Source organism: Mus pahari, chromosome 11 (genome assembly GCF_900095145.1).
Source record: "Mus pahari chromosome 11, PAHARI_EIJ_v1.1, whole genome shotgun sequence".
NCBI classification, from domain to species: Eukaryota; Metazoa; Chordata; class Mammalia; order Rodentia; family Muridae; genus Mus; species Mus pahari.
The window spans coordinates 34569171-34581684 of record NC_034600.1 but is presented as its reverse complement, the minus strand read 5'-3'; the positions used below and the strand labels follow the sequence as shown (position 1 = coordinate 34581684).

Genomic DNA, 12514 nt, shown 5'->3' with positions numbered 1-12514 from the left:
AGAGAGAGAGAGAGAGAGAGAGAGAGAGAGAGAGAGAGAGAGAGAATGTGCACTGCAGGTGCATGAGGTGTCCATCTGCCTGCCTGCCTGCCTGTGTCTGTCTGTCAGCATACAAGTACCACAGTGAGCATATGAAGGTCAGAGGACAACTTATGGGTGTCGATTCCTTTCATTTACTATGTGGGCTCTGGTTTTGCACAAGTGCTACCTGCCAAGCCACCTCACCCATCCCTTAATAGTCGTCTGTAGTCATATTTTTAATCATCATTCTTATCTTAGTTATTGAAATTGTTTCTAGTATTATCAGTTTTGTCTTTCTTGCTTGTTCTTTTTTTTTTTTTTCCCAGTCCTGGGGATTGAACCCAGGGCCCTTGTATGTTAGACAAGCATTTATTTGACTCCTGAAATGAAGGGAAATGATACACTTTCATGCTTATTATTCACAGAAACACAGTGAAGACGTTAAAAGAGTTGTAATAGAGAAATGGGGCTATAGATCAGTGCTAGACTGCTTGCTTAGAATGTAAGAAACCTTGGGTTTATGTCCCTGTATAAATAAAAAAACTTTCAAATGGAATTTTAGTTGATATGCTATTACTTTCAAGGTATATTCTTAAAAAATTTAGTAATAGTCTTTCTATTTTTGACTCATAAATTAAACTATATCCTAATATTTTATGATTTAATTTAATACATATGCTAACAAAACAGTTATCTTATCACATAGTGTTTTTTGTGTATATTAGGGAGGGGCCAGTTTCATTGGGTAGTTCAGACAGAACTGGAATTCTTCATTGATTGTTAAATAGTCCTGGCCATATGTTTAACTATAAAAATATTCCTTAATTCCTCCTGAAGCTTCTTTGCTTGCTTTATTTACTTACTTATTTATTTATTTACTTACTTACTTATTTTGGTGTGCTAAGTATCAAATCCAGAGCAACATGTATTCAAGGCAAGGACTTTATCAACTGAAGCTATGTGTCTCCAAATCCCCATAGGAAGTTTTTATTGCTGCCTAGGGGCGTCTGTTGTACCATTTCACACTTGCTATCTCTAGCATTGTCAGCTATGAAAATGAGTAGGAGCAAAAAGAAACTTATTAAACTCTAAATACTTAGTGAGGAAACAATGAACCTTAGATTGATTCTTTTAATAAGACTTATTCCCATCTGTCTCTTTCCTTGGGTTTGAAGGAATCTTCAATCATCTGAGAAGGACTTCTTGAACATGTTTCTGCACTGATTCTTACTCTCTTACAAACAAAACAAAACCACACCAATGGTCTATAAACATTTATTTCAACTCTTTAGTAATTTAGTAAATCATCATCAAATGACAGTTATTTCAGTCCTTTATTTGATCTTTATATAAATGCCACTTGTTTTTTTTCTTTTTTTTTTATTACGGTTTTTCAAGACAGGGTTTCTCTGTGTAGCGCTGGCTGTCCTGGAACTCACTCTGTAGACCAGGCTGGCCTCGAACTCAGAAATCCACCTGCNNCTGCCTCCCAAGTGCTGGGATTAAAGGCGTGCACCACCACGCCCGGCTAAAAGCCACTTCTTTTTTTTTTTTTTTTTTTTTTTAAGATTTATTTATTTATTATATGTAAGTACACTGTAGCTGTCTTCAGACACTCCAGAAGAGGGAGTCAGATCTTGTTAAGGATGGTTGTGAGCCACCATGTGGTTGCTGGGATTTGAACTCTGCACTTTTTTGGAAGAGCAGTCGGGTGCTCTTACCCACTGAGCCATCTCACCAGCCCCTAAAAGTCACTTCTTAATGTAGTTTACTTAGTGTTTCACAAAGGACCTTGGTTTATTAGTTAACACTTTAGAATTAATTTCTGTCAATTACACGTTTTCTTGATCATGATGTTAACTTTCTCCTAATGTATTTCTTAGATAATTTGTAAACAGAAGGCATGCATCTTAGGATGACGTATTTTCCTGTCTCATCATTACTGACTTGGAACTAGTTTAGGTTGAATAACCCTTTTCCTTTCTCTTTTGATTAACAAAAAGAAACTGTGAGCTCAGTGCTATGCTGGGATTTTAGTTTCTCAGTGACATTGAATGAGATTAGAAATATAAATCCAGCTTTTCCAATTCTGTTGCTTTCACTCTTATATTAGTGTTTTTTAAAAAGTATGTTTGACATATCTGATTTCTTTAGCATAGTGCTAATCTCTAAAGATTTAAATAAGCATTAGAGAAAAAATGTTTGGGTTCACATAAGTCAGAAAATTAGGGACAAATCTTTTTTTCCTTTTTGGCAAATGCCAGTTTATCATATGGCTTTTAAATTTTTGAAATAACTTGAATACAGTTCAGTTTACAAGAAATATTAGTCTTAATATTTGAGCCAGTAAATTCCATAGAGCAGTTTATCTTAAAGCAGTATTCAGTTCTGCAACATGGTTTCAGATTTTTGTTTTCCAAGTATACCTAAGATCTTTGTGTAGTATCAGACTTGAAAAAAAATTGCTATTAGATTAAGTGCTATGCTATCTTTTTATTTCCTATGTTCTTACCAGCTTATATTCATGTGACACATTCCTTGCAATTAAGCTAATACCAATACATTGTTGCTAATCAAAGCCACCTTTGCTCTTTATGTTGTTCTGTGGGTTTTGACAAATGTATAATGACTTTGATCTATCATTATTGCTAAAAGTATCAATAATGGATGCAGTGATGTGTATTAAATAAAAAGAATGGCAGCATTTGATATTAGAGATGGGAGTGAGGAATGATAATACTCTTGTTAAAAGACAGTTAATTTACCTGAGATCCAGTTGAATTTTACTGACTCTTACATGTGAAAGTTATTTGTAGTTTTAAAAATTGTTTTATTTATTTACATTCCAAATGTTGCCCCCTCTTCCTGGTTCCCCCTCCAAGAGTTCTGCACCCCTCCCTTTCCCCCACATTACCCTCCCCCTTGTAGTTTTGGAAGAAATAAAATAATAAACATTTGGCAATTTGTATCTGGAAAATTGAAACTTTGTTCCTTTGGTCTGTTGTCAGTTTTTATGTCAGTACCATACTATTGCTATTACTATGGCTTTCATATAACTTGAAATCTGGAGTGGTAATTGTCCAACATTAGCCATTTTGCTCAGGACTGCTTTGGCTATCCAGGGTCTTATGATTCCACATGAATTTCAGATAGTCTTTTGTATTTCTGTGAAGAATGAGATGGAGATCTTGATTGGGATTGTATTGAATGTGCAAATAGCTTTTGATAGAATGGAAGATGAGTTGGCCTTACCAGGCAGGGCCTGGAGTTTTGATGTGGTGTGGGGAAGTTATGGTGGTATGTTCTCTGTTTATAAAAATGCTTTGTTTCAGATTTTTGAATTTAGTTTTTAATTTTGAAATACTTATATATTCACATAGAGTTTTTCAGTGAGGTTGTGTACTTTTTATCCAGTTTACCTTAGTGATATTGTGTATTAGTGTATTGAAGAATTACAATTGCCAGTTTCATCGCAGCATTTAGTTTTTAATGTCTTAAAAGTATCCTCCAGATTGTGACAACTCATACTTCCATTGTTTTTACAAAAAAAAAAAAGCTAATTTTGTAGTGATCCTAAATAGAGGTATTAATATATTAGTAGGTATTTTTGCTTAGGTATTTTTGTAGTGATCATAAATAAATAAAGGTTCTTGGTCCTCCTACCCCACTAGAATGGTGTAGAACTCCTGCTATATTAGGAAAGCTATATAATCTTACCATGATGTACCCTGATCACTTGGTTAGGGTAGTATCTGTTAAGTGTATCCATTGTAATCATTTGTTAGAAGCCCAGCCCATCTTCAGGGAAATTGGAACCACTTAAGTTTGACCTTTGGGAGAGAGTTAAGTATCATGTTAATATAAATATCAAGACATATGGCATCACACAGATATTATGAAAAATGTTTGGGTACTTTGTAGATACTTCTTCATAAAGGTTTGCCCATCATGTTACCATACTTTTATAACTCCCCCCACCCCCACACAGGTCCTCTTAACTTATGTAAAAGACACTATGACATAGCAAGGAACGCTTATGTCATTAATCTAAAAATGTAAGTATCTTAGCAAAAAGAGACAATTAAATATCAGTTTAAACTTTTAAAATTTGTTTGATCCAAATAATGTTATAGGGTCCAAATTTTTTTCTTTTGAAACAGGCTATCCATGTAGCCCAAGCTGCCCTACACTTTGCTGAGACAAGGTCTCTTGCTGGGACCTGTGGCTCTTTGCTATGGCTAACCTGGCTAAGCTCCAGGGATCCTCCTATCTACTCCCCATTGCTTGGAGCGTGTGCTACCAAGTCTGGTTTTTATGTGGGTTCTGGGGATCTAACTCAGATTCGTATGCTGAAGGGTTGCACTTTACCGAATGAACTGTCTCCTCAGCCTTTATGGTTAAGTATTTTTATTACATTTTTCCATATATGTGTGTGGTTACAAATGGCACTGTTTATGATGGTCAGAGGCTACCTTGTTGGTTCTCTACTTTGACCCTGTGGGTCCAGGGGCCTGAACGCAGTTCATCAGGCTTGACCTCAAGTGCTTTTACCTGCTGAGGCATTTTCCCAACCCAGTAAGTGGAGATTTCATCATGGTTGTATGGCTTATGTATGCTTTATACCTTGTAATGATTCTCCTATGTTATAAATTTTGGATAATACATTTCCATAGATGTAATTTGTTGTTGCGAGTCTGCATTTATATCTTTTCTACTTAAGTATATTCTGTTACTTGGATTTCAACATTCAAAACTGTGATGTGAGCCTTATGTGGTAATACATTCCTATAATCTCAAACTTGTAATATTCCTGAGACTGCAGTATTACAAGTTTGAGATTATCTGAGCTACATGGTGAACTTCCTTGTCTCTGCTTCTGAGTTAAATGGTGAATCTTTGTCTCTCTCTGCATCCGTCCATCTGTCTGTCTCTCTTTCACACACACACACACACACACACACACACACACGGAGAGAACACGTGTAAGACAATTCTACCTTTAAGCTAACTAAGCCACTTTTCATTTAAAAGTACCAGTCTTATTTGATAGCAATGGAAAATTGATTAATATACTTTATTTGAAATGAAAATCATAGGCACTTTAATTTTCCAATCCACATACAAGGTTTGAAAAGGGAGGGGGTGACCTATTTTTCTACTAACTAGAACAAAGAATAGATGCAGAACTATTGTTATAACCATATAGTTTGCCATGATCTTGTTAGAAAATATCATTAAGTGTGGTTTTTTTTGGGGGGGGGCGTGTTTTAAGATAGGATTTCTCTATGCAGCCTTGGCTGTCTTTGAATTCACTCTATATAGGCCAGGCTGACCTTGAACCCACAGAGATCTGCCTGCCTCTGCCTCCTGAGTGCTGGGATTAAGGTGCATACCACCACCACCAGGCTGCCATTAAGTATTTTAAAGGTGCATATTAGTATTCTGTGGAGAACTTGAAAAAATATTGAAGCTCACTCCTTCTAAAATGAAATATATACCTATTGCAGTTGCACTCCCATTTGCCCAAGAGAATTAAAAACTTCCCTTCAAAATATGTTGCTGACAGCTGTATAGTCCCTCAATGATGTCAATGTAGATGTTGATTAAAAGAATGGATTAATTAAAAGAGTTGAGATGCCACTCTGCACTTAGAAAGATTGAATTATTAATGAAACACAGATGAATCTCGTAAACATTGTTTAATGGAAGAAGCCAGACACAAAAGAGTATATATTGTATGATTCTATTTATTATGAAGTGTAAGACTCAGCTCTAGTATTAGATGTGAATAGATTGCCTCTGGATAGTAGGGGCATTAAGGGAATTAAGGGGTATAAGAGAATTTTCTGGGTAATGAAAATGTCCTGAAACCTCAACACATACTCTAATTGTTCATTTTATTGTATAGAAACTTTGTCAAAAACCAACAAGAAAACAGAGCAGGTGAAATGACTCAGAAGCTAAAGGCATTTGCCACCAATCCTAACAACATGAGTTTTATTCCTGCAATTTTTTTTCTGACCTCTGTGTGATATGTGTTTATCCACCAATACATGAATATAGTAAGAAATTTTAATAACAGACAAAAATATGCACATTTGGATGCTGCATGCCAGAGATTGTGACTTAACTTGTCTAGTGTGATAGCTTGTGCATAGATTCTGATACACTGTCATAATTAAGAACTTGGAGTTCAGTAGGAAGAGTCATTGGTTACAGATAGCTTGTCTTTGGCTATAATCCCATCCTGCGTGCACTTGTTACACGTGAAGATTGATACAGGTATATTATATTATATTGTATAAATAAACTACAATTAGAAGAGACATTGCTATTTGTGCTAAGATTTGATGACAAAAATATTTGATACATTTTAAAACAAAATCTTGATATTCCATAGTTTACTGGATTTTAAAGTCTATTTTGAAAAAAAAGCAAAACAATCTAGCCATTCCAAATATACACATTTATGTTTTCCCAGATTCATGACTAAAGGAAGTTGAAAGTTGTGTGGGATTGACTCCTGACACTCATCCTGGCTGCTGACTAATCCATTTACTATTATAGCTGTGAGAACTACTCAGATGTAGTGTTTTACCGTGTCAGTTCCTTATTCTGTAAGGAATTGTTTTTCTCCATTTGAGTTAGATAATATGTGAAAATAAATTTTAGGTATCTTTGCTAGGGAGAGTAATTTCAAACTTTTGAAAATTGTGTGTGTTGGGGGGGGTGTTCTGTGTCTGTGGGTCTCTGTAGAGCAGTGGTTCTCAACCTTCCTAATGTTGTCACCCTTTATTACAGTTCCTCAAGTTGTGATGACCCCTAACCATAAAAAATTTCTTTTGTTGCTACTTAATAACTAATTTTGCTACTGTTAATGAATTTTAATGTAATATCTGTGCTTCCATATGGTCTTAGGTGACCCCTGTGAAAGGGTTGTTCTACCCCAAAAGAGGTTGTGTTATCCATAGATATCCATGAGAGCTGCTCATGTAGAGGTATGCATACAGAATCTAGAAGAGGGTGTCTGATTCCTTGGAACTGGACTTGTAAGCAACCAGTGCTGGGAACTGAAATCTGGTCCTATGAAGAGCAGCAAGTGCTCTTTAACCAAGGGGTATTTGTTGATATTGAGAGTAACCAGCCAATTTGGTACTTTTGAATTTGCTGGTATCAGGAGAGGCAATGCAGATCAGTGGTGAAGTCTCTTTGGGTGTCATTTTTTTTTTTTTCAATTGTGTTGCAGAAAACTAATGATCTAGCATTTGACCAGTGTCTTAGTTAGGGTTTCCATTGCTGTGAACAGATACCATGACCAAGGCAACTCTTACAAGGACAACATTTAATTGGGGCTGGCTCAGTTTCAGAGGTTCAGTCCAATATCATCTAGGTGGGAGGGAACATGGCAGCATCCAGGCAGGCATGGTGCAGGAGGAGCTGAGAGTTCTGTATTTTCATCTGAAGGCTGCTAGGAGAAGACTGGCTCTTATGTGATTAGGAGTGGGGTCTCATTGCCCACTCCCATAGTAATCCAGTTCCTCCAACAAGGCCACAACTTCTAATAGTGCCACTCCCTAGGCCAAGTATATTCAAACCACCAAACTTCTTCTCAGAGAAGAGTTTTAAAACCAAGAAAGACAGCTTAGAAATTACACATATTTAAACTAATACCTTAATGAAATGCTGAGACATGGCACTTTTATTTTTAAAGTCATGTGAATGGAAGAACAGTTAGTTTGTAAGTGTATAGTATATCAAAAATGATATTGAAGAAACTCAACTGATTGTCTATTTAAATGGGAGATCAGTGACTTCCCCACTTGTCTTTCTTTGTAGGAAATTTGATTAGAGTATAATCCTGTTTTCCTAGTTAGTTACTACTTGTAGAGTCTTACTGGGAGAATGAAGAATTTAAGCTACTAAGAAAAATGCCATGCCCATCTATAAAGCTTTAAACTTTAAAATACAGTGTCTAGATAATCTGTGTAGTATAGATGTGTTTCTGTTGTAGGTAGTTTGTATGTGGCCAACTTAAAGCTGATACTAGTGTTGAAGCAGTGTGACAGAGGGAGCAGTGCTCCTGTCTACTTGGTCTGCTTGAGCTCCCATAGCTCCAGGATAGCATAACACATGAAGGTATGTCTGTGTGTAAGCATGGTATAAACAAAGGTCTTTCATAATCATAGTTTTAGATTTAATTCTTTATTTCCCCCAATTTAATAATTTATATTAACTGATTTAACTAGGCACATGTATTTTAGGTAAGCACTTTACTCCTGAGCTATATACCCTTAATCTCTATTTTAAAATTTTTCATCAAAGTCTACAATTTTCTCCAAAAACAATCCATACTGAGCTTAAGAAGATAAACAATACTGAATTGGTAAAATTGTTACTACTTGACTTGAATAATAAGAGATTTCTTATCTGCTATGTAACTATTTGACCTATCTTTTTAAAAGAGTTCCACCCTAAATGCAAATCATTCATAAATCAAATCAAATATACCTACTTCAAAATTTTGTTACTAAACATAGTTTTACATAAACATTATTTACCTTTAAAATAGCATTTGTTTGTTTGTTTGTTTTTTTTTTTTTTTTTGCAGGGTTTCTCTGTATAGCTGTCCTGGAACTTACTTTGTAGACCAGGCTGGCCTCGAACTCAGAAATCCACCTGCCTTTGCCTCCCAAGTGCTGGGTTTAAAGGCATGCGCTACCACACCCAGCTGCATAATATTTTTTTTTTGTTTGTATGCACACATGGGGTGCTTGCTGTCAGAGAGGGGAAAGAAAATATATAAGATTAAAAAAAATTTCGAAGAATGTAAAACTATGATTTATTGGGATAGATCAATATTAAAATTACTATGATTCAATAAAGGACAGCATAAAACAGTTGTTTTTATGTTTGTGAACACATGTGTGGAATATGTATGTGTCCAGGAGTGTGCCCTTTCATGCACAGAGAAGGCGGAGGTTGGGTTAGATAGCTTCCTCTGTTGTTCTCCAGCTTAGCTGGAACAAATCACTATTACTCTCTGCCTGTTCCTTTAGAGCACAATCTTTCCCTGAACCTAGGACGCATGTTTTCTAGGCTAAAATGGAAGCCAAAAAGCCACAGTAATTGTCATGTTTTTGTTCAACACCACAGAGCTGGAGTAACAGGCATCAGGGAATCCCCGCTTGATAAGTAGGCGATAGAATCTAAGCTCTGGTTCTCATGATTGCACAGCAAGCACTCTTGTGCTGCCGCGCCTGCTCCCTAACTCCTTTACTGATTTTTTTCTGCATGTTTGTGTGGAATGTATGTATGTACACACATTAATGTGTGTGTGGGTGCACATAGGTACATATGATGTAGAGGTCCAAGGTTGACATCTTTAGTTTTAGCTTGATCATTTCCCACCTTATTCATTGAGCTTTATAATAAGGCTTGTCTATGTAGCCAGTTTTCTCCAGGCTGTCTGTACTTTCTGGGCACTGAGGTTGAAAACAGGCTACTATACCCATTTGATGTTTACCTAGATTCTGTTACAAAATTTATGATACTGAGTCCCTTAGTGTGGATAAAAGGATAGAGACAGTGATTTACAAAGTAACTGAGAATATTTATATTAGATTTTTTTCATGTGTTTGAATTTTTTTTATAAATTTTGAGTTCAGAATCTTTGGTATAAAACTGTCAATATGACAGAATTAGAAACTAGAAAAATGAGATTATATGAAGGATATAATTGGTCTTGTGGGCACTCAAGGCATAATTGTTAGTTTCAGAAAGGAATTAGAACAAATAATTAGAAAGTTATTAGGAATTCATTTTTCATTAATGAGAGCTTTTTGATTCTGAGCTTCTCATTCCACAAATCCTGTCTTCTAGTCTTACCGTATTTTGAAGAGAGAAAATGATTGATTAGCTTCTTGGTGTGCAGCAGTGTTCCTGTTAAGTGGATATGGGGAAGCACCCCTTCAGATGGGAGAACAACGCTGTGAGCAGGTCTGCTTGTTATACATACCTACCTGCCAAGCCATATTCTGCCTTAGTGTTTGCATAGAGGCGTGCTGTGGGTTAGTGGTGACTTTTTAGAGAAGTCACTGTGAAGAAGGAAGCTATTCTAAAGAGGCCTGGTATTTTTTTTTTTTTTTTAACCATAGTATAATGTCTCCAGAGTTTATCCCTGCCGTAGCATATACCAGTACGTTATCCTTTTTTAAAAAATAGCTAAGTGATACTCCACTGTATGGACATTTGATTTATCTTTTGGTCATTGATAAGTCTTTGGGCTGCTTGAACATTTTGTTCCCCATATAATGCTGTTACACTACTGTTGTTTTGTTTTGTTTTGTTTTGTTTTGTTTTGTTTTTTGAGACTATTTAGTGTGGTTATATAGTAACTGTTTTTGATTTTTTGAGACAGGGTTTCTCTGTAGCCCTGGCTGTCTTAGAATTAAATATTTTACTGGGAATAAAGGTGTGGGCAACCATGCCCAGCAGTAACTGTGTTTAATATTTTAAATCTGTTTCCCAAATTGGCTGTACCATTTTATATTTCTATCAGTAATGTACAAGAATTCTAGTTTCCTCTGTAACATTAATTTCTGTCTTGATAATTCCTCTCTTGGCGTAGTGTTGAGTTGCTAGGGGCTTTGATTTGTATTTTTCCTAATGACTAAAGATGCTAGCATTTTTATGTGTTCTGGTGTTTTTGTTTACTTTTGGAGAAAAACCTGTTCAGATTCTCTCTGTCTTTTTGTCTCTTTGTCTGTCTTTGTCTGTCTGTCTTTGAGACAGGAGTTCTAACTACTGGTCAATATTTTTATATAGCCAAGGATTAATTTGAATTTATAATATACCACAGGGATGTGCTACCATGGTTAGTTTATGTTGTGTTGAGAATTAAACCTAGAGCCTCATGCTAGACAAATACTTTATTAATAGAGATGTATCTCTGCTCATCTTGTGATTTCAATTTGTTGAATTCTAAGAGTTCTTTATAATATAGATACAAATTCATTATCATATAGATCATTTAAAGGTAAATCTCCAGTTCTGTGGGGGTGTCTTTGCAACTTTCTTGTAATAATAATATTCCTTTAAATTATCAAGAGTGTCTCTAGTGTTTGTTTTATTCTTGGAGGTGATATTTGATGGCTAAATTAGTTTCTTAACTGCAAAGATAGTTCTGTTTGTAATGTAAAATTTTTTTCAAGAATGAATGTTTTTGTTTATATATGTTATTTGATATTTAGGGAGAAAGTTTATTTTCCTTTTTTTTTCAATCTGGTTTTGAGATCTATAGGTAATACTTTCTTCATTCATCTTGGTGCTCCTTAGACTTTATTGTTGTTATCCTATGATGTAGGATTAAAACAAAGAACAAGTAATGACAAATACAAGGTCTTCTGTGTTGCTTAGGGTGGCTTTTAACATCTGAACTCAAATGATACTTTTAGTTGTTCCTCTTGAAAGTTGGGATATGTACTATACCAGGCTGTAATTTAGGATTTTCTGATTTTTTTTTTTTTTATTACGAAGTCTCCTTGAATACTCCTGATTGGCCTTGAACTTATCATCCTCAGACTCTGTTGAAGCATTCTTGAGTCTGCATGTTAAAGTAGTAGTTTATGCTAACTTTGATAGATATCAGTATCAGAGTTATATTGATACTTGATATTGAATTTATAACGAACTAGATAATGAGATTTAATGTTACAACATTTTTATAAAAAGCTATGCATATTTTCAAACCACTATTTGAATCTAGCAATTTAATGTTTTTCTCTGTACTGATAAATGCCCATTCTCATTTCTTCTGGTGTGTTGTTTGATGAGTCTTCTGAGAAATTGTCTATCTTTTGAGCTTGCAAGGGATCCTAAGCTGGCTCAGCTCAAATTTTTCCTGCTTTGGCTGCCCTGGGATTACAAGTCCATAAGGTACATGCTACCAGTTCTTGCACACACACCCTCAAAAGTGTGTGTGTGTGTGTGTGTGTGTGTGTGTATGTGTTGGGAGTGCTAGAGTAAGTATTCTACTCCTTAGTTACATTCCTGGCCCTTCTCTGTCCTTCTCTATTTTTGTGAGTATGGCGTGTGTCCTTGTGTGGGTGAATGAGGGATGGAGAATTGTTTATGAGACCAGCAGAAGATGTTGTGTTTTCTGCTCTTTCTATCATTCTCTGTCTTATTTGATCCCATGAGACAGGTCTTGAACTGAGCTTGGACAGAGGTGGTGGCTAGCAAGCCTCAGTTTCCACCTCCCACAGCACTAGGGTCAAGGTGTGCGTGGCCACCTGGCTTTTAACATGGATGCTGGAGTCGCAGTTCATGTACTCATGCTTTTGTAGAAAGTGCTTTTACCTCCCGAACGCTCTTCAGAATCTCCACTTCTAGTCTTAATGTTTACATTCTCATGTCTTAACCAGAGCCATTCTTGCTTTCATTCTTTCCTCTTCTCTTTCCTCCTTTCATTCCCCTTCCCCTCCCTTCTTTCTTT

At 35.9% G+C, this 12514-nt stretch overlaps 1 protein-coding gene across 4 annotated transcripts in view; it reads left to right on the top strand.

Annotated features, from left to right (window-relative positions):
* Erbin (erbb2 interacting protein) overlaps positions 1 to 12514 on the top strand; it is a 98400-nt gene that overhangs the window by 10697 nt on the left and 75189 nt on the right. The gene's annotated exons all lie outside the window — the stretch shown is intronic.